Genomic DNA, 26307 nt, shown 5'->3' on the forward strand with positions numbered 1-26307 from the left:
CCACTCAGAACATTCAACCGCACACTATCACATTCCTACTCATTCACTCACCACTCACACTCATACATCATCTCTCACGTCCACTCACACTGCATTCTCCATATAGGAAAGCACCCACCCACCTGGAACAAGCAAACACTATCACATTCCTACTCATTCACCCTCCAGTCTGTCACTCATGCACCTTATGTCACATTCACTCACACTGCATTCTCCACACAGGCACACACCCACCCAGAACATTCAACCGCACACTATCACATTCCTACTCATTTACCCTCCAGTCTCTCACTCATGCACCTTCTGTCACATTCACTCACACTGCATTCTCCACACAGGCACACACCCACCCAGAACATTCAACCGCACACTATCACATTCCTACTCATTCACCCACGAGTCACTCACTCATACCCCTTCTCTTACATACACTCTCAATGCATTGCCTGCACAGGCACACGCTCACCCACCCACCCCCCCACAACAATCAAATATACACACACTATCACCTTTCTTCTCACTAACCCATCACTCACTGACCCATAGCACATCCATACATATATCTGACACACACTTCACAAATCCAATATACACATCACATTAAAAATAAAAGCCCTTTGTTCCTGTTTTCCCAGACTCGGTCCATCATTCAATGCCACCCTTGGTGCCTCTGTGCTGCTCACAAACAGGAACCAGGAAGCTGGGAAAGCTTCCAGGTTCCTGTATATGAGCTGTGAGAGAAGAAGGGGTTGCAGATGAATGTAGAATTTGACACCTGCTATATCTCCCGGTCAGCTCCAACCCCTAGTGCGCTCCTCCTTCTTGCTCTGCAACTCCATCCAGCCTTCACCCTGATGGGTGAGGACAGGGCCAGGCCCCCCAGAACTGGTGTGGTGGAGCCCCCGCACTGCTGGGACTGCAGGTGCCCCCGTTACGCCAGTGCAAGTTTGTGTCATGTCGCTTCCACTACCCCTGGCATTTTTGTGACGTCCCTGGTCCCTGAGAGCCAGAAAAGCCAAAGGGGTTACGGGAGCCCAGGAAACCTGAACAGTGACCACGGGCAGATGCCCATAAAAGACACTACAGAATTAAGCACCTCGGAGGGCCAGAAGGCTTTGGGGAGTGCTAGAAAACAAAATAATACTGAACAAGACTGCAAACTGAGGGAAAATGGAGGGTTACATTTCCCAAACACCATCCAAGAACTATAGTAAAGACAACGTTAAAAGTGTCGGAATTGCAGTAAGAAAATCCCCTTTCTCCTTTCAAGAATGGAAACCATTGGATGCGTAAGAAAACGTAAGATTTGTCACTCAGAATATGAAAAGAGGTTGGAAAAATGTACTGTAAAAAGCTGTCAAACTATGACAGTTTGATGAACATTACCTGGGAGGAAGCCAAGTAGTTGTTCTGGTGAAGCCTGAATGGAAAGGCAACTGCTCTGGTTTATTTTCGTTATGTTTTCCCAAAGTGGTAGGGCCAGAGAGCAAGTAGGCTTTAGGACTGAGGTCTATTTTGCTTTTTTGGACATTTGAAGATCACCAATAGTTTTTTTTAGTTGGCAGGGAATGGGAGAATTCGACCATCTGCAGCAGATTGTGAACTTCCTCTGCTTTTTTTGAAGTTTTGTAATGAAATAGAATTTTGGGAGATCAACCTCTGGAAACTGTGTGCGGCTAATCCGCACACAATTTGCTATGCTTGCCGCACAACAAACACATAGTCAACTTTACTCTGGTGGGACACAGCCTACAGGTGCAGTCCTCCTGCCATGTTCAACTGGAATGTGACAACCACGGGTACATCAAAGCATCTTAGGAAGGGGGAAGGCAACACCTTCCTCCTGCCATGGCCAGCCTAATTAAATATCAATGGATCCATGGATCCACCCTGTTCATTTTCAGTTCTGTGTGGTGACAGTGCATACTGATAAAAGTTAATTGAAGCAGGCCTGCAAAGAGCTCTGTTCACAGAACTAACAAAAGGCAGGAAATCCAATAGCTTTTTGATATGCATCTGTGTCAACTTGAAGTTAGCTCCCACTGCTTAGTATGAAGAGCACTGAATGTCATGTCTTGGACAACTGTTTACAGTAGGCAACCACAGCAGCGGGACCCCCTTTTAGAGGGAAGCAGAATGTGATTTGATGGGGACAAAAAGTCTGTTCTTGCAACAAACTTCAAGGGTGACCTGTGATTTGATCCGGAGCCACAGAGAGGTCAATTAAACAGAGATACACTTTGATCCACAACATACAGGAAGATGGTGGGACGTAATAGTACATGTTGTCACTCCTTTACCTTTCCTGTTGCAAAGCACTCTGATTATGACCTCACGCATAACAGAAGCTTGTTGGTGGGAACCCAGGATTGGTTCATTAAGGTAGGCTTAGCCTGCACTAATCACTGTGGCCAATTTGGCTTAAAAAGAGGGCCAAGCCCCTCTCTTAGCAAATCATCTGATGACTTCAAAAGGACAAAAGACAAATTTGGACCCTGGCTGAAGGCACAGTCTGCTGTACAGCTTCCGCCAGTGAAAGAAGGCCTGAATTGCAAGATCCCTTCCCTAGACATCTCCCAGGGAGCAGAGGGAGATACCAAACTCAGATGACACATCCAACAGCTCCAGAACTGGTACCCAGCCAGCGCACAGTGTGCCTTGCTAGGTTCTGCCAGCAAATCTCTCTAGCTGGAAGTGCCAGAGAGTCTCTGAACAAAGGACAAGGACATGGCCTGCACACACTCTCCTTAACTCTGGGCAGTCTGCCTTAAACGATGACACAAGCCCAGCATAGAAGGTAACAGAAGTGCCACAACAAGCATCAACCAGCGTCCATCTTTTAGGGACATTTTTGAGGCAGTCAAGCCCTCAAACTGTGATCGGCTGCTCCAGTGACTTTTTTCATGCTGCAGTCACTAAAGCCATCCGAGACATCTTGACCAGTGTTCCAGATCCACCAACCAGCACAGAGACAACGATTCTTGACACCGAACCACAGTGCAGGACAGCATACAGATGTCCGTCCAGCCTCGTTTGCCGAACTGCCTGCCGCCTGATACCTGCAGCAATCTTTCATCTTGAACTCTATCTCATGAGCTGCAAAGCATCCTGGAACCGACTGTCAAGCATCAAGATCATCTCAAGCACCAGGTACATTGTGGTTCAGTCCCCTGGTCCTTCTCTGAAGGCCCCTAGTGGCATTTACAAACCCTTGCTACCTTGGTGCTGAAACCAAATAACCTTCAACAGTTAAGACTGATTGCTTTACCAACTACGCTCCTGTCAGTATCCAGAGTGCATCCCTTTCCTTCGTGAAACTGTCTATCCTCTGTGTCCTTTACAGGGTGGGTTGTATTTTGTAGTGTGCTAGAGCAGTCTGTTGCAATAATAATAAATTAGATATCTGTATACAACCTTGACTGGTCAGTAGCTTTTATCATTGGGTAATAATTGTATTTTCGCTCTGTTGCAACTAACAATCCACGACCTTGCGGAGATAAGCCTGCCGTTCCGTCCACGTTACCAAAATTGGACAAGCATGTTTATAATTGACTTGCGTTTCCAATCTGTTTGGATCCCTTCTGGTGTACAAAAGGTCTGGGGCTGATTGATGGTTTAGAAACCGATATTCATCCATGACCACTGGTGCCCCGGAAGTTGATTCATCACGTGGAATTTGCCTCATAACAATTCGGAGAGGTAGCCATTTTTCTTATTATTTAAGTAAAATCCCTGAACATGATAAGTCCTAGTCCGACTCCTTCACCTGGTTCGCAGTACTTGGTCATGTGGATGGGAAAAATATGAGATTTTCTATCATTTTCCCAGGAGCTCCTTCACCCTTTAAAGCCTAACAATTTAAACATCTGAGCACATTTTGTCTGAAACAATGTCTTCAAATTACTTTTCATTGCATATTAAAAAGTGGCACATCAAATCTGATGATTTTCTTTTCTAAAATACAACTTGTTGATCTTTTTATGAATTTGACGTTTTATTATAAAAATATCTTTTATTTATAAAAAACGCACGCTTCCAATACATTTGAATATCAATAACATCACACAACTTCAAGAATTAAATGATTAAAATATACATTGTTAATATATTAAGTAATAGAAACTACCATAAAATCATGTTTTCCAAATTTGTATTTCTTGTGTTTGGCACCCCTTTTATGGAAATACATTTTTTCCCTGAAAAAAGTATGATTTGATTTGAAGTAGCGACACATATATCACTCATTACTCATAAGGGAGTACATTATGAGAACATAGCTTCCATTTAGAGAATCACAGGATTGGTGTACCTTACTCATACTGTCGGTGTTGCCATTGCGACTGCCTGAGACTTTGCATTTTACGGTACACGCTGTTGAATGCCATTGCTCGGTTGGTCTAAGAAGAACCAGATTGAATATACGGTGACGCTACAGTGGAGGCCAGAGGAAGCGGCTCCAGCTTTCCCAGCATCCTTCTGTGCCTTTCCCCAAGGATCCCGTCAAGGAGCCTGCTCTGACAGACTTTGTCAATGTCTGTTTATGTATTCCCTTTGGGGACACCCACGAGCCGCAGTTTGTGGAGTTTGATTTGCTTTTCCATGTCTGCGATGGTGACAGATGGACAGGATTGTTTTCTTTTTTTTTCTTTCAGGTTGGGGTTTTCTAATGTGCACTTGCTATATTGTCGTACTCGTTATATATTTTTTCTCTATGGCCATGCAGTGACTGACAGATGTGTGGATTGTTGGCTGGGTTTCCCAAAAAGGCGGGAGGGATCCTCCATATTCCACTGCCAATTGCTTAGTTTTAATTAGGATCCCACTTCTCTAGACTGTGATGTGAGTAGGGTGTAGGTAACGATTCTGTAGGTTGCAAATTTGCACTGAAACATATCTAATACAGTGTTTCACACTTCACAATATTTTTACAATTGCTGATATTTTGAATCCAGTTACTTTCAATGAGTCCTTAGCAAACATAACATGAATAAGCATATGTCAGACTACATAGGTCAGGGATCTGCAATGTGCGCCTCTCCTATTGCTTTGAGCTATACCTCCCATGATCCCTCACCATTGTCTAAGCTGGCTAGGGCTGGTGGGAGTTGTAGGCAGAGGCGTAGACAGGGATGGGACTGAAGGGCAAGGCCCACCCAAAATCTGTAAATGTCCACTGAGGAGCGCTGTGTGTGCATTTATAGATATTTATATCAGTGTGGTGGGCCCAACTACTATAGCTTCAGGCCCCATTTGCTAGACAATCCTGGCTATGCCTCTGGTTGTAGCCCGAACCATATAGAGAGCCAAAGGATGCAGACTCCTGCCTTTCTGCCTCCAGGGTTACTTCACAGGTACATTTTGTTCTTTCTCTGTGACCTGTTATCCTGTGTCCTTGCTTCTCCTTGCTTATCTTAATATACTTTTTATTCTTTCAGCCTTTCATCCCTGGGGGGACTGATCCTCACAAGATTATGGGCCTCATTACAAGTGTGATGGTCCGGTAACAACAGTGCTGGTAAGCTATCTGGCACTGTTGTTACCGGACCGGCACACTAGGAGTCTGCGGGTGGGTGCCGTCCCGTCCGCCAGTGTCAGACCTGGCGGGCAGAACGGCACCCGCACGCAGGCTTTCACGGAAGCACTGGCACTGTTATTAACAGTGCCAGTGCTTCCGTGGACCCCATTCCCATTGAGTCGTATGGGACTCAAATGGGAATGGGAATTACTTTTTCCAGCGCCTGACTTCACAGACCTCTGGGGCTGAAATGCCCCGGTGTTTCCGGCAAGTCAGACGCCGGAAAAATGTGCAAGTTCGGTGGCAACCTGCCGGTTTTACCAGCAAGATTACTGCCAGACTTTAAATTAGGCGCTCTTTTCCTCCTTGAGATTCTCCTAGCCAGCTGGGGGTGTGGGGATTTGCGGGGTTGGGATGGATGGGCTGAATGGAGTAATTACCGGTCCATTCCGAGGTCGGAGGGACCGGTAATTCCCCATTCACCAGGGCCACTCCCCATTCCCATTTGAGCCCCCATAGGGCTCATTGGGAAGGTGGCAATAACGGTACCGCAAATTACGGTACCGTTATTGACCCCGGAGTCCCTTTGCAGGTCCCGTCCTTAACGCCTGCTAAAAGCAGGCGTTACGGAAGGACCCCAAAGGGAATTCGTAGTAGGGCGGTAAGGGTTTAACGGCACCGGTCTCGTTACCGGTGACCGTTAACCCTTACCACCCTACTCGGAATGAGGCCCATTGTCTTGGATTTGGAGTATAGCACATTATTGATAATACTGTGAAGATATTGGGTAAAGAAGTGGTGCATTGGTGCAGCTGTTCGGATCTGGAATAATTGTTTGAGGTAATCACCTCCTGTGTAAGTGGGGTGATCAATACTACTCTTGGCATCAGTGCTAGAGGTTTTCAGATCTGATATTGTGCTTTTTAAACCTATTCTCCCCTGGAATTCACTGTGGTGGTCAGATGACGATTGTCTAACAAATACTTTCCTAGGGGTACTACTAGAAGATCGAGTCGCTGGCATACAGTAAAAAGGCCCTTAGATCTGTAGGTATGGCTCTTATTTTAACAATCCGTTGCGTCTTGCAACTGTGCCTATCTCAGTACTTAATGGAAAGCTCCTGGCGTTTTGGACTAGTAACTGAGATGATCTTTGTATATGAGAATCCACGGTAAAACTGTATCTGTCACTTTTATCCTCCGACGCGATGGCCCCATACAGAAGCCTTGCTAGGGGGAGGGGCTGAGGGGGCTATAGCCCTGGGTGTTTTGGTTGTAGCCTTGGATAGAAGCTCAGTGGCTACAAACAAAAGTCTAGCTAGCCCCAAGTCCCAACAGTCCCGACATTAGCATAGCACTGGATCTTATCCAGACCTAGCAACATCCCTGGCCCCCTACCATGCCTTACTTCTAGATTCGTATCGCAAGCCACTTCTGACCTGTGCTAGATCTAATGCTATATATGTTAAGGCAGTAACTAGAAGATGGGCAAGCAATTGGGTCCTCCACCAGCAGAACAAGTCTCAATGGGGATGTTGAAACCCTGGATCATCTGCAGATATTTTGTCCCCTATACAACGATTTACGGAAATTGCATCGTTACGATGTACTGAAGGGATTTGGCCTCCGGCAGTGAAGACCTACTTTTCTGTTCTTAGTGCCATTAATAGATGTATCTAGCACCTTTAAACGTGCTTGTATGTGCACTATGCTTGGGAAAGAAGAGCCAAGCTTGATGGATTGACCATATTATACTGTTATGTGACGACCACAAAGTATTCCTGGATATTTCAATGTGCTATTGGTGTATGTATGAATTTAAGGATACGATTTTGTGATGATATTTGTGTATTTTTATTTGTTTTATGGATTACTATATATCTGAAATTAAAACATTCCCCCAGTGTTGGAGGTGCCATCAGCCCAGATCTTAATGCCATCTTTATTTTCACACATAGTGATGATGCGGGTATGTATTGCGAGAGGCCACCTAAGTGTCTTTTGGAAGACGTGACATCGGTCATCTGGGTATATTTTAGCATTAAAAAAATGCATAGGTTGAGCACTGGATGCCTTAGATGTCCCACTATATGGGAGGATCAGATACAATGAAGCTTACTTGGCCCCGTTAATGATATTGCATAGTTGCCAACATGATGCAATCAAATCAGTAGGTGCTTATCTATTCTGGGTTTTTTTCTTTGCATTCTGGGACTTCTAGTTATGCTTTTCCCATTGTAAAACTCAGACTAAAAGTCCCAGAATTCAACGGGAAAAAAACGGGCTGGATAAGTACCTACTGATTGGAATAGATCATGTTGGAAACTATGTACTTATTTATTTGCATTTATAAAGCGCGCAAGGCGGCCCCGGGTGACCACTATGAAATTGTGGGACATCACTATGATATTGAAGTTAGCACTGATGAAGTTAGCGATGGCCTTTGTGGAAACGTCTTCACACCATGGGCCTCATTCCGAGTTTGGAGGTAATCATGGCACTATTAGTGCCATGACTACCTCCAATACCGGTACCAAGTCCACCCTCGTTCAATGGGGACTTGCCAGTCTATTTCGACCATTGCGGGACCGGTAAGTCCCCATTGAAAAAGCCATTCCCCATTCCCATTTGAGCCCCCATAGGGCTCAATGGGAAGGCGTTAATAACGGTACCGCAAATTGCGGTACCGTTATTATCTCTAAAGACCCTTAACAGGTCCCGTCCTTAACGCCTGGTAAAACCAGGCGTTAAGGAAGGGACCCGCTAAGGGAACTCAGAATAGGCCCAAAGGGAGTTGCGGCACCGGTGTCCTTACCGGTGCCCGGTATCCCTTTGAGCCAAACTCAGAATGAGGCCATATGTCTCTGAGAGACCAAGACGACAGGGGTATGGACTGGAATCTGGCTGTGAATGAATGATTGTTGAACGTCAAGCATTTGAAGGCTTCTTATGAAGAATGAGGAGGGATGGATCCCTTGATCTGAAAGTGATCAAATCTCTAGTGATCACAGCAACACTTTAAAGAACTGAAATGTCTTCCCTGGATCTGTGCGACCAATCAACCTCCATCCCCTTTCAGAGCTATATAATGCATGTTATTGAATATAACAAATGTTTCCCCCTTGACTTAGTCTATCTACCCTGTGTTCACACTGGCAAACTGCTATTCGCTATGTCAATCCCACCACCCAAACAAATTCACCAATAATCCTGTTTCTGCCTCCACAGCCTTTCAACAAAAGACAAAATAAGGGAGCAGTCTGAATCTCATGACCGCCACCATTCACCGGGGCAAGTGCAAACCAACATGCTATCCCTGCTCTTTAACCACCAGAGTCAAAGAGAGCAATTGACATGTGTTATCTGTTTGCATTATATAGGTAGGAAATACAACACAAAAAAACAACACAAAAAAGAAAATGCAATAGTTGTCAATGTTGGGAAATGTTTGAAATATAACTTGCAGCATGAAATTTGGACAGCAATAAATGTTGATTGGTTGAGAGAAAGATGAATTTACCCTCATTGCCAAACACGTATGGCAAGAATATAGCTTTGGCTTTGCTAAGGGGAAATGTTTTGATCAACATTGCCCCCTTTCATGTCACAGAGAATGGGAAGGTGACCTATGTGTCAATGGTCTGCAATGGTTTTCTATTGTTGGTCACCGATTGTCAGCTATATTTGCCAATGTTTGGTTATGGTTGAGATTGGTGGAGCATGGCAGGTTATAGTTGGTAATGCTTGACACATGTCATTGATGATGAACCATATTTGGCCTGGCTGGCCATAGTTGACGATGTTCACCCCACGATTTATGAAGGATGTCCTTGATTTGCAGTGGGCGGCCTTGTTTGGCAATGGTCGGCTGCGTGAGGGATGGTTGACCAATGTTGCCAATGGTTGACCTTGTTTTGCAATGGAATTGGTGATGGTTAACCATAACTTGCAATGATTTACATTGTTTATCAATGTTCGATGATCATCGACTGTGCAATGTTTGACAATGGTTTGTGATGTTAGACCGTTGTTGTAAATGCTAAACTCTGACTGGTGATAGAGTGGGCAAAAGTGCACTCCCACAGCCCGACCATGAAAACCTATGACAAAGCACTGACCTTAACATGACACTAACAATGGCTCAGTAGCCTACACCACAAAACTCATCCAAGCTAGCAAACCATTCCTAACCTCAGATAATTGCCTCATGGTTGCCCGTGCCCTTGTGAGATCCAAGCTGGTCTATTGCAATGCCCTGTTGTGCAGAACCTCTGAAAAAAAATGTAAACAGGCTCCAAACCAAGGATCTTACTGCTGCACTGGACCTGAGTAAGTACGACCACATCTCTGAAGCTAGAAGATCTGTCCATTGGCTCCGGTCTGAGAAATAATTAATATCAATACCCTCTCTATCACCCATAATTGCCTGTCAAGCAACGCCCCTGTATATCTAGCTCAGAGACTCATCAAACAAATGCCTACCAGACCCCTGTTATCCACCTACAGCCGCTGCCTCTTCATGGCGAGATGTAGATGTAAAAGAGCTGGGGGATCGAGCTTCCCGGTGATGATGGCCACCCTCTGGAACAATCTACCTCTCTTCCTTCGATCTGAACCCTCCGATCCTCCGTTCAGAAAGAAAAAAAACAAGACATACTTGTTCAACTAACTTATACTGTCCTTTCAAACGTACTATGGGCCTCATTACGACCCTGGCGGAAATCGTGGTGCAATCTGCACCATGGAGCACGGCGGAAAGCTGCCGATACCGCCATGGGGGTTGGCGGATTTACCGCCCCATTCCGACCTTGGCGGGGCGGTAAATCCCCATTCCCCATTTTACCCTTCCCCATTCCCATTTTCGCCCCATAGGGCATAATGGGAGTGGGGAAGGCGTTAATTACGCCACCGTAAAATACGGTGGCGTAATTAACAACAAGGTCCCGTAGCGCCATGGATTTCTCCGCCCGGAAAAACCAGGCGGAAAACGCTCCATGGCGCTACGGGAACTCGTAGTAGGGCGGACGGGTCCGCCGCGAATACCGCTGGCGTAAACCCACTCCGCCAGGGTCGTAATGAGGCCCTATGTCTGTAACCAATGCCTGGATGCCTAGGGGATTTGCGCACTGCTCTAAATGCTAAATAAAATAAAAACCAAGACATAGGGCCTCATTACGACCCTGGCGGAATGAGTTAATGGGTGCCGCTATTGGAAGCGGACCCGTTAAACCCATTCCACCTCATTACGAGGTTCCCTCGCGGGACCAGGCGTCCTTACCGGGTCCCTCGAGGTGACCAGGGAGCTGACAACGAGCCGGTCGTAATTGGCCCATTGTAAGCTCCCTGCACCCATTCCCATTGAGCCCTATGGGGGCTCAAATGGGAATGGAGAAGGTCCGGGCCCGGGTTCCCTGAAGGAGGAATTATCGGGCCCTTCAAACTTGGAATGGCCCGGTAATTCTCCATTCAGGGAACCCGACCTGGTTTTGGTGGCAGCCATGCCCTTATTAAGGGCATGGCTACCGCCAAAGTTGTAATGAGTCCCTTAATGCAGTTGAACTGAAGAACACTATGGGCCTCAATACACGGTAGGCGGTAAGGGTTTACCGGTACCGGTATTTTACCGGTACCGGTAAACCCTTACCGCCTTACTACGAGGTCCCTTTGCGGGTTGGAGAATTTAACGCCTGCTTTTTGCAGGCGTTAAAAACCAACCCGCAAAGGGACCAGGGAGCTAATTAGGGTACCGCAATTTGCGGTGCCGTAATTAGCACATTCCCCATTCCCATTATGCCCTATGGGGCAAAAATGGGAATGGGGAAGGGCAATGGCGAAAGGGGGAATTACCACCCCGCCAACCTTGGAATGGGGCGGTAATTCCCCTTTCCACCAAGGCGGTGCCGGTATTTTACCGGTATGGACCGCCGTCCGTATAATGAGGCTCTATTTACCTTCACAAACCCCTGTCTCTGCCCATTTCCAGTATTCATTTTGGCAGATAGGTGGCTTGAAAGTCCACGAAAATGAGCCACAACCAAAAAGAAACCTCGATACTTTTAATCCAAAGTCTTTGGAAGCACAGCAAGATTTGTGTAAAGCTACATTTATGGCTCTATTTGAGTTTAACAAATAAATAAAAAATTCATTTTAACCGTACCCAAAGCAACTAACAAATACAGATTTTCTTTTGGGAGGGGTTTCTTCCCCCTAAAACTCCCTTTTACCCATGTTTATAAACCAACCGCAAAACCCTCCCCACCAGATTTAACCACGTACACCAACCCAAATATATATATATATATATATATATATATATATATATATATATATATATATATATATATATATATATATATATATATATATATATTAATTTGGTATTTTTTGTTGCTTTTAATTCATTCAAAATGTCATTCTTTATTTTCTATTCATTATAATCACTGGATACCGCATTTATTTGTAAACCCACAAGAGAAAATGCGGTATAACTTATAGAGAGGCAGGTGCCCTTCTGCCTGGTAAAGTTCAGAAGGCATGAATCCATCCCTGATTACTTGCAGGACAATATCCGTATCATCTCAGCCTGCCATTCAGAGATGAAATGGGAAACGTTCACTTGGCAGGTCACGGTCCGCCTTCTCAAATGGCTGGCATCTATCATACACGAGAGGGTTTATCAGGGGCTGGCAACATGCCAGTTCATTAAGAGTTACCAGAGCAAGAAACAGCTTGGAAAAGGTCCCTCTGATCCGAGACATACAAGACTTAAGTGATTTTTACGATTCCCAGAGGAAGAGTTTGCAAGATGGTGTGAAGGCGAAATGGGTGGCTCGGATTCGGCTGGAAGAATTTGCCTTTCCTTGTGCAGTGCTCTGCAAATAACATTCTATTCCACCTCGAATGTGTCGGGTGAATAAAAACATTTCTTTGTGATCTGCCTCTCCAAAAGAGACCATTATGTTGCTCATAATTTCCCATTATTTGACATATGCTGTGGTAGCGTGGACTAATTCGACCTCCATTAAACCATTCCTCCTTAATGCCTTTCATAAAACCTTGATACAAAGTGTTCAAGTTTTAGAAATACTGCCCCTTGCCTGATTTGCAATAGTATTGTTAAGGATACAAAGAATGACGCCTAAACGCAATATACAGTACTATTTATTTATTTATTTTGTCATTTGTATAGCTCACCTAACCCAGGGGCATCTGGGCGCTGGTTTGCAGAAAGAAAATGAAAATTCAGCATGTGAAACATACAAACATGGGCAGCAATTCTGAATAACGCATACGGTTAACAGTACTGGTCGTAGAAGTTATTTCAGGTAGGCTGTGTAAAAAAAGGTCCTTTAGCGGATCCTGTGTGAAGAGCCATGTTTTAAGGCTTTTGAGGAAGGACCAAAAGGATGCTTCTGATCTTAGTGGTTCTGGAAGGGTGTTCCAGTGTTTGGCAGCTAGCACTGGGAAGCTACGACCCTCTGCTTTCTGCCGTTTGAATCTGGGTATAGTGAGTAGGTGTGAATGGGCTGAGTGAGTGGGTCTACTGGATTGGGTTTTACTCAATTTGTTGGATAGGTACTTATGGCCTGTGTTGGACAGACATGTGTGTGTCAAGGAGAGAGGGTTTTGAAAAAGATCGATTTGTGAGCCGGAAGCCAGTGGACATTCCGTCTAGCCGTACAGGCATGTTTATTTGTTGGGATGTTGAGAGCTGCTCTTAAAGCATTATTTTGAATCATCTGAAATGTTTTGATGTTGCCATTGTTTGATCCTGTGTACAGAGCATTGCATTAGTCTATCATGGATAGAATAAGAGATCTAGAAAGCATAATGCAGCTGTCTGTTTTCAGGCAAGGTATATTTTGAGATGTAAGCTGCTACCGATGCAGTGACATTATTCTATCTAATTTAGGCTAGTGCTAAGTCCAGGTAAATGCCCAAGGTTTTTTCTTCCTTGGAGACATTGTTAGTGATCCCATCAATAATGAAGGATTTGAAGGACTCGGAAAGTTTGTTTAGTCAGTTTTGTGAGCCTTTGAGGAGTACACTGTTTTTTCAACATTTAATCAGAGGCCATGCTGGGCCATCCAGGCCTGAATGGTTTGGCAGATTTGATTGAGTGATTTAGAGTCAGTGTCATACGAACCTGTGATAGGGATGAGGATTTGGGTATCATCCGCATAGTTGGTATACGTGATATCCAGGTCATCAAGCAGTTCGAAGCGAGGCTTAGTAAAGATATTGTAGAGTGTCGGGGAGACGCAAGAGCCTTGGGGAACTCTGCAAGTACCTGAGGCAGGAGGTGCTGCTGCGGAGGGTGAAAACACCCTCATAGTTCTATTGGTTAGGAAGGACTCTATCCAAAATATGACTTTGGTTGAGAAGTGTGCCGCCGAGGAGAGGTGTTTGCAGAGTATTTTATGGTTTATTAAGTCCACACCTGCTGATAGGTCCAGTGGGAGGAGGTGAGCTAGATTGCTGTTATCTTTGATCTTGTCCATTTGTATTTTTAGATCCAGGAGATCTAATTCAGTTCCCTGACCTGGGCAGAAGCCCGACTGGCGGAAGCCTAGGAGGTTATTAGATTCCAGATTGTTTGGGATTTGCAGATAAGCTGCTCTGTCCAATATTTTGAGGAGAAAGGGTAATGTCATAATGGGATGGTAGTTGGTAGGAATTTTAGGGTCTAGAGTAGGTTTCTTCAGTAGTGGGAGGACCCAGGCATCTTTAAGGTTAGCTGGAACAATGCTCATTACAAATGAGGCATTAGTCAAGGATGTGATGAAAGGGGCAAGTTCAACAACACAGACTTTGATGAGCTAGGCGAGGCAGCTGTCCTCTTGACATCTGGAGGGCTTGAAGCTTGGGATAACGTTTCTAACTTCTGTAGTTGTGACAGGGGGGAATTCAAACTGAGTGTTGGTGTTCTGAGGTATATATAAACCTGATGAGTTTGTCAGGGTGTTAGATTATTCTTTTTATATTGAATTTTCATTTGTGGTAATGTGATTTTGTCAGGAAGAGACTTTTGTATGTCTGTACACCACGCAATGTCTTTAAGACAACTTTCTTGGGGTGGCACTGGTGTTTCAAGGTCTCGCAGAATAGTGAAGAGCGCCCCAGTGCCAGAATTAGCTTTAACAATGTATGACGTCTTTATAATTTTTGGAAGCAGCCGTGAGGATTTTTTTGTTATTTTGTTATATTGTGTGGGGTATTGTTTCCAGTTGGTCTCAGCAGATCGCTTGGTGCAGTGCAATGTTTTAAGGTTTGGGGTGTAGTAGGAGTTTAGGTGGGCGAGAGGTTTAGGTTTACGCATGCTCAGCAGTGCTACTTTGTCGATGGTGGCTAGAAGCGTTTGGTTATATAACTCTATCATAGTGGAGGGGTTCTTGGTAAATTCATATGAGTACTCAATGAGAGGTTGCATCAACAGGAGTAGTTTCTCTGCTGCAATGTTATGAGTATTTCTAGAAAGGGCAGTTGGTTCCTGAGGAGGGGTGGTAGCTGTAGGGTTGTTCTTCGGGGTAGTGAAGGAGATGATGTTGTGGTCGTACCAAGGACATGGTATGTTAGATAGAATGTTGTTATTGCAGTTTATGTCTGCCAACCAGACGAGTGTAAATCCTGTGTCGTGTGTGAGGTTAATTATGCGATGGGTGAAGCCTAGAGCATAAATGGTGTTGGGGAGGGCATTGACATGGTTAGGGTTGATGAGTCCCAAATTTAAATCTCCCAGGATTATGATTCTGGAGCATGGCTTGGTATCCTCTGAGAGGAGTTGTGCAACATCTTCCTTGAAGAAAATCAAGGGACCTGGGGGTCTGTAGAGAAGGTGTAGGGTTAGGGTGACCATGGTAGATAGGGACATTTTGATGGAGAGGAGTTCACCTGACTGGAACGTTTGGTTGGTGATTTCTCTTACAGGGAGTTGGTTCTTAGCAATTAATGCTACTCTGTCTCCTTTGGAAACCTGTCTGTCTGTCCTGAAGATGGTGTAACTATCTGCGATGGCAAGTGAGAGGGCCGTCCGGCTGCTGCATGGAGCCGTGTTTCTGTGATGGCTATGAAGTCTAGGCTGTTCATAGTGATAAGTCTGCAATATCTAATGCATGTGACAGGAGTGATCTAGCATTATTAAGCGCTCCCTTGAGCGTATATGCCTCCGGTTGGCACTACCCGTGAGGGTATGATTGTCCAGGTTGTCCAATGAGGGTGCAGGGGCTAATGAGTTTGAGGTACCAGTAGTCATGGCTGGGGTAGTGGGCTTCAGAATGTGAGTATTGCAGTTTCTGGGTTTGGTGAAACCAAGGGCAATGGCATTCGGGTTTGCATTGGCATTCGTGAGACCAAGGGCAGTAGCATTCAAATTACAATTGGCAACCGTAAAGCCTGGGGTAGTGGCGTTCAAATTACAATTGGCATCAGTAATACCTGGGCTGGTAGCATTACAATTATTAAAATTGGCATGAGTAAAACCAGGGGGAGTAGCATTCAAGTTACAATTGGTGTCAGTAAAACCTGGGCTAGTAGCATTCAAGTTACATTTGATGTCAGTAAAACCTGGGATAGTAGCATTCAAATAACAATTGATGTCAGTAAAACCTAGAGTAGTAGCATTCAAATTACAAATGGCATCAGTAAAACCTGGGGTAGTAGCATTCAAATTACAAATGGCATCAGTAAAACCTGGGGTAGTAGTATTCAAATTACAATTGCCATCAGTTAATCCTGGGGTGGTAGCATTTGCAAAGGTAGGGATTGATTCAGTTATTAGGTTGCAGATAGCATCAGTAAAATTGAGGGCAGTGTCATTGAAGTCGTGAATGACTCTTGTGAGGCTTGGGTAAATAATGTTTGCCTTAGAGTTCACCACAATGGAGTCGAGGGCACAGACCTTTGAAGGATAATTGATGAGGGTGGAATAAGACGCCAGTGAATTGTGGCTAGTTTTGACTGCAGGGATCATGCATGTCTAACACAACTGCAGATGTTTGGCCAAGGTCTGGGGAGGGGGTTGTGAGGAAACAGTGTGATCGAATTGTGTGCTGGATCAAGGGGGAGCAGTGTTTCTGAAACGTAGTGAGGGGGAGGGATTTTCTCACTCCCAGGTGTTTGTTTCTCATGCTGCGACTGGGGTTGTGGTTCAATTGTGCTGGTGGGAACCGTTTAGCCATGATACTAGGCATCTATTCCTGGATGTAGTTATGCACGGTTTGGTAGGGCCCAGGTGGAAATAGACCAGTTTGGCCTTAGCATTCGTGGTGAATGTGTGGGACATTGGGGGTGGGGGTGTGTCTGGTAGAAAAATCGAGGGTGTGATATTGCATGCTAACGGTAGTATTTGTCGCATTTTTAGGAGGGCTGAGCATTTGGGCAGGTGGCTGATATTGTTACATACCCAGAGCATTTGGTGGCTGACTGGCCTATTGTAGCTTGACAGGGCCAGACAGGGAATTAATCCGATGGCCTTAAACCTGAGCCTTGGAAGCCGGCCGGCAACGCCTGCCAGCTATCATGGCTCTCGCTGTTTAGCAACGAGATTGCCCAACCAAAGCTCGCCGGAGGCGGGCTATTCATCATGCAGGCCTCGGAAGGCCTTTGGGTGCCGAGCAGGTCGGCCATTTTGGAGTAGTTGTTAGTCTGGATGTGGCAGCACCCAACGGGGCTTACCTTGTCTTCAGCCTCCTCCATGGCATCCTCTAGGGGCACTCATGTGCTGTGTTGTTGTTTCTATGTATAAGGGGTCAGACTATATGTTAAAGTTAAAAGACACCCTGTGCTGTGTTTCAATACTCTCAAGCTAGGTTTGCCTTCAACAATAAAATCAATGCAATGGGTTTTATATGTGTGGATTATTAATATCATGCATATCAGCAAACCTTTTTGACAAACAAGGGAAGGGAAGGAGTCCCCCCAAACATTCCTTGTTGCACGCGCAAGTGTGCACAGACCCCCTCTGCTCCCCACTTTACCTATGATAATGATGACGGTGAACAAGGACGGGGAAAGCCACAGCAGGTATCAAAAGATGATATTCACCATGCAGCTGCGGTTCACACTTGTCACAGCAGACAGCAAGCAGCCTCACACCGGCCATGCAAAAAAGGAGGTCTTATTAATGAGGCTCCCTCCAGCTTACCAGAGATGTTAGAAACGAAAGACCCATCAGAAGGCCTTATAAAACAGGAACTCCAGTTCTTCAGAAATGTTTTCACTTTCCTTGCCAGAGATGCTTCCAGAAAAGGGTGCAGGGCTCACACACCATTTTTTAAGCCTTCCTGAGCACTCACACTGCCACACCCCCTTAAGCCATGCAAGTGATTGGATATGGGGAGTATCAAATCCTGGGATGGGGTGGGGTATTTAAGAAGACACATGTGACTTGTGTGGTAGCAGTTAGTTGGGTGAGAACAGGTGGTGGAGAAGGACGTCCAAGAGATCAGAGGAGGCAAAAGCAGAATGCAGTGTGGAAAATGTAGGTGAGAGTGGGGTCTGTGGAGTGTTTGTGTGAGAGAAAGATGAGAGTGAGTAGGAGAGAAAGCGTAGGAGTAGCGGAGTGGAGCAGAAGTATTGGTGGAGTTAGTAGTAGTAGTTGGGAGTGTGGATAGAAGGTGGCAGGAGTAGTAAGAGAAGGACAGAACTGGTAGGGTGGTAGTTGTTAATAGAGGGGTGATCAGGGCACCATATCCCTTGAGCAGGACAGTGGAAGTAGAGGGGTGGTGATAGTAGCAGAGTAAGGAGAGTCGGAGAGGTAGAGCGGGAGGCACAACAGGAGGTAGTGGAGTAGAGTGAGAGGGAGGAGGGAGAAGTAGGGATAGAAGTATATAACAGTTGTTTATACAAATGTTAATAGGAGTGAGAAAGGAAGTAAGATCAAAGGGTGGAGGTAGAAAGGCAGAGTGATAGTTTGGAGAGACGGTGATGTGTTTGGAGGAGAACAGTGTAAGGGACCAGTATTGCGAATGGTCAGGAGTGAGAGAGGTTGAAAGAAGTGAGAGTGACACTGGGAGAAAGAAGGCACCATTCCTGAGAATACTAAGCAAGGATAAAAGATGGAAAGCTAAAAGGTCCCTAGGGATTCAGGTAGCCAATGTCTTAGGGGAAATACCTGATGTGTAGAGAAGTGAAAGAAAGTTAGGGGTTAACAATCGTTGAGCTGCTAACAGACTGGTAGGGAAGTCTGTGATTGGGAGGCGGGACCTAGGCCCAGTAAAGAGAGCAAAGGACCTGTACTAGTACCAAACCCAAAGGACCTGGAAAGCCCAGTGAACTCGAGGTCACAAGCCATTCTGACAATTTGTATTGAAATAAACACCCTTGGACCTTTCGGTAAGACTCAGCGTGATTCTTTGAGATGGGATCCCCTATCACGACTTATTGGCCTGGATAGATTTCAAAATGTGCCTCCAAATACATATATGCTACCATTTTGTATTGTAAATAATCACCTGTCACTGTAAATATACATTTCCACAGATGAAGTACATCTATGTAGATTCAAAATCAAAACACCTTCATGATGCTGTTCCAGTGAGGCATTGTGTTCCTCATATTAGAAGGATGTCAATTGATGGTGAGTTTACATGCAGGTGTTTGCTTGGGCTGAGCCCCAGGTCCTTTTTCCGAAATCCACATTTATTATCTGAGTTCCATTGTAAATGACTGAATCCACTTTATTACCTAATGCATGTTTAACATTTTGTATTATCGCTGAGACTATTTGTGCCGTCACTGGTGCAGCATCTAATGTGACTGGCTGAAAGGTGACTGACGCAAAGTCGTCTGCTCATTGTTATTCAGTTCATGAAACGTATGAACAATGCTGCCATTGCACAATCAATGGTGCTGGCCCAGCACATCCATTTCATAAATTCATTAAAGTAGGTGGTAATCTCACTGGCCAGAACGAGGAGCTGCCACAGCCAGGCTGCTTCAATCATGCTTCTGAGGCACAACAGCTATTTTAAGGGTGGGTAGCATTGGATTTGAGCCAAAGAAGGCAGGCCAGCATGAAACCATGGATGAACCCTGGTATCAGGTGTGGTTCCAATGCCCTAACCTTAGCTCAGCGGGTGGGTATAGCTTGTCCTGGTGTGAAAGGCATCACATGAAACTGCACTTGTGCCAGTGTGGGCTAGGACTCTGGGGCATATGCAATGCCTGGCAGAACACGTTATCTTTCCTGTTGCCAAGCACAGCTTGTGCCTATACATAGGTACATGTCAGGGCTCAGTCTCATTGATTCTGAGATTTGCCCCACCAAGTTGTGGCGGCATTAAGCAATGCATAGTTGCTACTCTGAGCAGCCCAGTGCTGCAGACTGAGAAGAAGATAAGAGCAACTCTACCAGCAGGGAAGCCCAGATGAAATGTCAAGCTGATGAGTTTAGGCAGTGCCAAAACTAGAAAACATATAATATTGAGAGGATTGTCTCTCTGACTACAGCTGGCATGGACCACACTGAGAAAATTTGTTCTTACCAACCTAAGGGCAAAGCTTTGTTTTTTTCTTGAAAAATAAACAATTCTGACAAATACTATTGCTACCTTGCGAGAGTTTGATGCACACACTCCCACACTTACACTCTATTGTAAGATTCATAGATTGCCCGTTTTAAGAGTGTCAACACATGCTTCACATATTCATTGGGAACCTTACCCACTACTACATCCTTTCACAGAAGTGGAACAAATCAGATTTTACACCCCAGCGGAGTGTAGTTTTAGTGCACCGAAGCTGGAGGTGCTTGCCATAGCAGCTGCCAGATGTTTGATACTCTAAATCTTGGGTAAAGTCAGTTGCTCACCTGCTGCATACACTATTGTGACTTATAATAAATCTCTTTATTTCAGATATTGTTAAATGCTAGCCCTTTTGCAGCAGGTCATGTAGAGCAAAAAGGCCTCATCCATTATCTGTGAAATTCATGAAATCAGCGTATTTAAAGTATGTCTTTATTTCACAGCTATCTGTCACAGCAGATATTTTCTGGTGATAGAAGACCTCAGGAAAACGTATGATTATGTACAACCTAAGGTAAAATGTGTTTTTGAAGTGACACATATTGAAATGTATTAACGGCTCTAATTTCTAAACCTCTGTTCCATTAAAAAATCAAGACTAGGTTTGATTTCTTTGGATATGCCCCAGTCATATGCATATACAAAGGATATATTAACGTGTCTGAATTATTAATACATCAAAATAGTTTAATTACTCTGTTAGTCATTCAGCTACACAAGCATTAAAGGAGAGTTCCGGGACTTTTTTTTTATTGTCCCTACGGTTCGGCCATGTGTTTTTAAGCATAACTCGGTAGATCGTGGAAAACTTTCCTATGGACCTTACCCGACTTTTCGTCCATTAACGCACTCGAAATCAGCCGCCATTTTATGATAATCCTATCACTTGCCGCATCGCCCTGGCTCACCTGCTTTTGCGGCACTAAATCAAATCCCCCGCCCCTGAAACAGACTTGATCAAAACATTCATATTCCCCGCCTCTATCCGTGACGTGACTGAGCTGCGTAGGCAAACGCGCCCAGGCGTCTTCTACGCGACTCCACACAGAACCAGGAAATCAACACAGATGAGCTCAAACAACACAGCGCGCCACAATTGGGAATATGAAACTGTACTTTTAAATTAAACCGCAAGATTGTAAATTTGGTAAAGTACATTTATTTGACATCAAATGTTTTGAGAATATTCAGCGATTAGCATTTTTATTTGCACATGTTCCAAAAAGTTCGTTTCGAGGCACACGATGTTCCTTTGCTGTACACAGGGTCTTAGATCATCTCACAATACAGCGCCACAATTCGGAATATGAAACAGTGGTTTAAAAGCAAACGGCAAGATTGTACATTTGGCAAAGTACATTTATTTGACAGCAAATGTTTTGAGAATATTCAGCGATTTGCATTTTTATTTGTTCACGTTCCGAAAAGTTCGTTTCGAGGCACACGATGTTCCTTTGCTGTACACAGGGTCTTAGATAAATGAATTTTTATTTGCTCTCGATCCAAAATATTTCGTCTTGAGGCAAGCGATGTTCGTGTGCAGTAGACATGGTGTTGGTTTACGATAAAATAAGCTCTTCGGTCGCACTGATAATCGCATGGCTATTCCAACAACGAGGCACTAGGGCACCACAACGGTCTGTATGTTGCATCTAGCCGTTAGTACCGCGTAAGGGCATACTTGTACTTGGCGATCGTCCCACAAAATGGTCAGGGTGCTAACGTTGTTCACGCGGAGAAGCAACTGGCGATTATAGAAGCCATCCACCGGTGTCTGGTACTCGTGACACAGACAATAATGGACGATGTATCTATTTGAAAAACATAAAAAAAGGAAATTAGTCTCACCATCAGATCTTTATTAAAATTATTCATTTTATATATTAGGTCTGGAAATTATTTCATAGCTAGGACAGTGCAACTGGGTTTTAAACGTCAAGGGGGGCTGTAGGATACTGAGACAGTCCCCCAGTGCAGGGGTTGACAGGGAGTGCAGGTGGAGAGTGGAAGGGCCCAGGACCGAGATCGCAGATAGTGGACCAGTTGTAGCAGGGGAGAGGGAGAGAGAAAGCAGAAGCAAAGGTTTTGAGGTGCTTCCGTAAAAGTATGATATGATATGATATGATATGGTATTTGTAACGCGCCTATACACAAGTGTTTCAAGGCGCGACGAGGCAGGGAGGGAGGGGAACAAGGGGAAGACAGACAAACGATCCTACTAGGCCAGGTGTCATTCAGATCGCGCAAGTGCAGAGGTAAGGGGAAAAGGAGAAAGTGCAAGGAGAGGAGGTGGGGGGGAAGTGCAGTACAAGGTAAGTAGCGTAATAAAATAATAAATAATAAATAATAAATAAAAAGGGCCCGCTTGAGGCCAAGGACAAGTCTCGCAGTTCTGTTCTGGATAAGTTGCAGAGGGCGGAGAGTGGAGGCAGGCAGATTAAGATAGAGGCTGTTACAGTAGTCCAGCCTAGAGAGAACCAGGGCTCGGGAGACAGTGAGCTTCTGGGGGAAGGAGAGGAAGGGAAGAATACCTCTGAGGAGGTGCAGCTGGTAGTGTGACTTCTTAGAGACGTCAGATATATGAGGAGAGAAGGAGAGTGTGGAGTCGAAGATGACCCCGAGGTTTTTAGCCTTGCAGGTAGGGGCGGGAAGGGGGCCAAGTAGACGGTTCTCCCCAAGATATTGCGCGGTACAAAACAACATGCCACATAGAACGAACAAGTACAACTTAACCCGTCTTTAAAGCAACTGTATAGTAATTAAATTGCGGTATAAACTCATCTAAAGAGTTACTTACATTATATTTGCATTTTCCATTGCGTCTGTGCGTAGGGCAGCCCCGAAATACCACTCCTTCTATGCCGACGTTATTTCTTCTAATGAACGAACATGAAATGGCTTTCGTTTCAGAAATTATATTCATTATCGTTTCTTACGTGGTCCAGGCCTGTCAAGGTCAAAATACAATAGAACCTTATTCTGAGTCGTGGGCCATTCTGGCACCCGAGAAAAAATCAAAGCAGCTGACCTTCACTTCGAACGAGCACACATTCCAAGTTAGCTACATTCAGTGTAAGGCATTCTCACAGGACTTGAAATTTACACTCCATCTTTGCATTTTGTCTGCGTGCTTTGCAGCCACACAGAACCATAAATACGGAGGGATTCTATATTTATTGAAAAATGATTTATATTACTGTTTGGTTTAATTTAATGCGCAAATGAACAAGGTTGGCAATGAGTTCTTCTTTAGGTGGACATGGAACAGATGCAATGTTGGGTGGCAATGCAGTTGTCCCCTGCACAGGTTCGTTCACAACTCAATTTATGTGCCTATCTAGGACGTCAACAATAAGTTTCTCAATAAACTCATATTGCATATCCTCAAACACTGGTTTGATCACCCATTGTTTACTTCTTTTAGTGAAGGCCTTATTGTAGCGAAGCGTCCCTAAAGTTCCGGTCGTCCTACTTTGTTGACGGCCAACATTATGGTTATGTGCCAAGACCGCTAAAAGAGTCCGATTTATCATGCCCTCCATGCCAAAATGCAATCGTTTTGGCCTGTACTTTAGGCACATATTGTGGAACACCTCCAAATCTCCTGTGTGGCAGAATTCCGTGAGTCCCCTCAAAGCTTTTGTTATAGTTTTATCAAATACAATCTTTTCAATGGCTTTGTGAGTGGGTGATGAAGGAATCAACCACTTCTTCTTCCTTGCCTCCTCTGTGGACAAATGGCCATGTTCACAATTGTGGAAATGTTGGTTCGTGTTCCATCGGTGAACGTTCGTACAGTGTGGCATTACTGACCGCCATTTTTCCAGTAGAATTTCCAACGACCCTCCACATGTTTTTGAGCTCCACCAAAGATGGTTGCTGATTGACTTGGACCACTGTGAAATACCTTGCAATTCTTTTTTTTTACCTGCAGCCGACAATTTTTTATTGATTGATTTTGCAAGATGCCAAACGTCAAATTGGTGATTTATATTTTTGTACTGTTCTCTCATTGTCTTGGCAATTGAAACGTGTCTGTCCGTGGCTATCAGGTCGATCACCATTCCCCGCGATTGTAGTTCTTGCAATGATGCTACAAAGCCAACTTTCTCCATGGCCACTGAGGATGTACTTTGTGACACCTGCACGACCACCGAACTCACAATTTTCTTACTTTCCATGTCCTGAAAGTGGTAGGTGCAGTACTTGGCTGAAAATCCTGGGCTGTCGCACTGTCCATCACCGGCTAGCCTGAACCGTTTGCCCGCGAATGTACTATCAATAGACATTTTTTCCATTCTCCAAGCTTCGCTAATGGCTGGAAATAGATAATCGGTTTGGTATTTGTAGAACTGAGTTTTCGCAATGAAACAGATTCCCACAAACTGAAAGAAAGACTCTAATTTTTTAAAACTTGAACCACTAAAAAGTGCAGCCGCTGCACAAAGTAGATTGCCTGCTGGCAGTTGTCCCAGCATAGGTTGTGCAGACCATGTGAAAGGATGATATTTTGTACAGGTGGCATGTATTTTAAGGTTAGTGCCTCGAATTGCACGAGTCACATTAATCAACGGCTCCCCACATACTTCCCCACCTACCAAATGCCCACATTTAATCCGAATAATAATATCAATCAAACAACTATCGAATACAATGAATTTGGCCTCTTTCCTTATACTGTCACTCTGCATCCCAGCTGGTTCGGCCTGTAACGTTGAGGACATGTCACTCACATGAAAGGTAGAATCTCTGATATCGTCTTCCGCTATGTTCAGTGATATTGATGGTGTTTCATTGTCGTCTACTTCATTCTCTTCCATTGCAACATCTGTTCCTTCTCCGGCGATGGGTGAATAAAACAATTTCTTTAACTTTCTCGCCGTCTTAGTTTTTGCGGGTGTGGATTCTGTGAATTGATCTCCGACTGCATCCGAACTACCAGGAGGACATTCACTATCAATGGCTGGTGGTGGTATAGCTCCGTTGTCAATCACTTCATATTCTTCCCATTGGCACGATGCTTCTCCAGTCTCAAGTCCCTGCCAAAAGGTTTGACAAGCAACATCTCTCGTTCGCTTCACTGTCTGTGTAGATCTAGTTCGTACACCCACTCGCAACTAGAGGACAGATTGGAAAAGGGTTGTTCAGTTTAAACACAACTTACAGTATTGAACTATTAACAGTGAAAAACAACATAATATAGTGACCAGGACACTAACCTTCTTTTGCTTTCTTTTCTTTGAAACTTTCTTGCCTCGAACTTCAACATCAGGACGCTGTTGCTCCGACTCGTGTGTGCATGTCTCCACTTCCTCTTGCGCTGCAACGACTATGTTTTCCTGATAAGCACATCCATCACGCACTGACGCTCCATGGACTCCCTGAAACATAGAACTTTCATTAGTATGTATAATAATATCGAAAACACAAAATGTACTTGGGGACCAATACCCACGTACTTCTCAATAGCAAAACACGAATGAACGCTTTGTGTAGAACATTCAAACGACAATTATTCACGCATTGTTGATCTAGTTAGATGGAACTGTCAAGATCCATACCTCGGGCTCCTCATAGACTTCCATTGATGATATTATTGAAGATGATGCTTCAGTGACTCCCTGAAACACAGTAATTGCATTAGTATGGTTTTCTATTTTGATAAAAAGAACAGAAAGTTTGTGCAGGCGTGAACGGCTCATCTAAATAGACCTGCACAAATGATCAGTTGTCTAAAATAAATAATGGATATCTAAATATGATTCGATTTGCTCGATCGTTGGAAGTGTCACCACCCAGAAATCTGCATCAACTACTAGGGGTGATGTTCTTGTAGAAGAAGCTCCGTCATCTCCCTGAAACATAGTACTTGCGTTAATAAAGAAGGAAGTATAGCGGATGTAATCACGTCATATGATTTCGCTTCATCGAACTGTCAGTATCCATACCTCGAAATGCATAAGAACATCAAGGGACGATGTAACTGCGGTGCACACTTCTGCAAGCTGTTGCGCCGACCCGTAACTGCACGCTCCCCCTTCTTCTTGGACTAATGCTCCATCGACTCCCTGAAACATAGGACTTTCATTAGTAATGAACACAATATTGAAAAAAGAAGACACATAGGAGGGCGACGACAGAAGGACATATCAATGGCTAGAAACGAAAGAAACATTGTGTGTAACAATCACGCTACAAGAATGCAAGATCTGATGATCTCCATCGATGGAACTGTCCTGAAACGTACCTCGAGCATCTGAGTGACATC

This window comes from Ambystoma mexicanum, chromosome 14 (assembly GCF_040938575.1).
Source record: "Ambystoma mexicanum isolate Mex_15411 chromosome 14, UKY_AmexF1_1, whole genome shotgun sequence".
Lineage (NCBI taxonomy): Eukaryota > Metazoa > Chordata > Amphibia > Caudata > Ambystomatidae > Ambystoma > Ambystoma mexicanum.